Source organism: Meleagris gallopavo, chromosome 1, assembly GCF_000146605.3.
Source record: "Meleagris gallopavo isolate NT-WF06-2002-E0010 breed Aviagen turkey brand Nicholas breeding stock chromosome 1, Turkey_5.1, whole genome shotgun sequence".
In the NCBI taxonomy this organism is placed as follows: domain Eukaryota; kingdom Metazoa; phylum Chordata; class Aves; order Galliformes; family Phasianidae; genus Meleagris; species Meleagris gallopavo.
The window spans coordinates 96,565,049-96,567,366 of NC_015011.2; positions in this window are offsets into that span (position 1 = coordinate 96,565,049).

A 2,318-nucleotide genomic window follows, 5' to 3' on the forward strand; every position below is an offset into this window, starting at 1 on the left:
GTGTCTCCAGAGCGCAGATATGTGAGCTGGATTGGATGCATAGAAAATTTGTAATAGCTCATCTTATAACATGTACTGTCAGCCTTAATCTGATATGTTAATTATACAGTTTTAACAACTGCTAACACCTATAAATTCCTTTGCCAAAGGTGCAGTTGTGATGTCGCCTTACACTATGTGATTGCATGTAAATTGAGGTTGTACTCATTTAATATTTTGGTTAAAAAATTGGATCTCATGCAGATTGGCTAATGCAGTGAAGTTCTTGAAATAAATCAGTGTGAAATAGAGGAAAGTTGTTCATGATACATGATATCATTTTCTCTCTGAAGTCTCCAGGCTGCACATTGAGTCTACAGCCCATTTTTGTTATCTAACAGCATAAGGAATAAGAATGTAAGAAGAAACCACCACAGGGTTCTTGTCCCAGTAGTAGTGACTGGCACTGGAACAAATCAAATGTCATAGGACCTATAGAAAGCATCTGACAGAAGTTTAGCTAGTGAAATTGACAGTTGCAGCTTAAAGAATATATACATACATATAAATGCTAAAGAATGTGCATTTTGGCTCTAGCAGCAGCAATTTTTTAACCACATTAGAAGTATTCTGTGGCCTAAATTAATATTTACTTTTCAAATGAGACTCTCCCACTCCTTTCTCTTACAATTTTTTGAAAGTGGATTTGTGTGTGTAGACAGTTTTATAATTTTTTCCTTATTCTGAAACAAAATACAAATTTTCCATTAACATTATAGAATGTTGAAGTGGAGAGAGCCCTTCTTAAATAGCTAGATCTTTGTTCACTCCCTGATTCTAAAACCAGTATTCTACTGGAACCCCAATTAAGCCAATTTATTCCATGTTTCATTTCACTTAGCAGAACAGAAGCTTACAGAAATGTAAGCTACAGCCTCTGGCCCTAATGAAATCCTTTAAATGCAGTCTACATAGCAAAAGGTTAAGGGGGCAAAACACAGTTTAATTTCCCAGAAACACTTGATGGGAGACTTCATAAATGTTCTTGATGATGGAGTTTTCTAAATGTAGTCAATTTGTAGTCTAGAAGCTGCTATATTAAAATTACATGCATGAGAACGGTTGGACGGCAGAGGGATACAGGACCTTCCAGCTAAATTGCTAATCCAAATTGGGCCTTCGTTAATCCCATACAAAGTTGTCAGCATCCACTGACCTAGATGAAATGCATTGCTGGCTGCAGACCGGTTCCCGGAGAGGTGAGCACATCAGCAGAGCAATCAGTTGGCACTAATGGCATCCTGATCTGCAGCCTCAGCAGAGAGCCAGAGGTCTGATTGAGAGTGGAGGCTAAAATGCTCTCTCAACTTTAAAGATGGTTCGAGTTTGGAACACACCTGTATGCTGTATTTGCCTTGTGCTCTGCCAGGCTTGCAGGGAGCTGTACCCTCTGGGGCCTCCTTAGGGCTTTCTGTAACTCTGAAATCACTTCAGCTGTCCTTCAGACAAAAACAGTGAAGAGAACACTCGCAAAGTAATAACCTGATACTCAGAGGCACTTGATGGTACAAATAACCATTCCAGTATCAGGACTGCAGTGGAAAAGGGAGAGGGTGTGTATTAAACTAAAACTTTTTCACATCCCTGTCCAGCATACCTGAGCACCTTTGTGCTGCAAACTTTTCCACCTGTTGGGCTTAGTAAGGCTGAAAATTAATGTTGCCTAAATATTAAAAATATACTGCTTTGTGAGTAGGCTTATGAAGTCCTGTTCCTGACAAAAGCATAGTAATGCATGGCCCTTGTACACTTGGAATTGTTCCCAGATCAGAATTATTTCAGAAAGTTTATCATTGGCATTATCATCCCCGAAGTCTTGCATTTAAGTTTATTTGTTGCTTTTTTTCCTGCTTACTAAGTTATTGTCTTTCAGACAGGGTAGATAAAATGTCATGGTCTACAAGCTGTCAGCTCATTCAGTGTGAACAGGGTGAGTGGAGTGACACTAAGAAAGGAATACCCATGTAATGTCTTAAGCCAGGCAGTGAAAGGTGATGAAATGTATTCTCTGAAAAAGAAGTTGAGCAAATTCTCTTTACCTCTTATTTACCCTTGAACATACTGACAAATAATGAGCAGCAATGAGAAAAGACTGATTGTGGTGCTAAGGGGAAAACAGTAAGATCCTTTGGTGGAGGTTAGTGTGTTTCAGAAAATATGTGGTGTTTCCAGAAGGCAGATCTTGTGCATCTATGTATGATCCTTATTTGATAAAGATGAAATGAAGGTCCTGCATAGAGCATGAATGTTTCCACAAACCAATGCATCCTTTTTTTTTT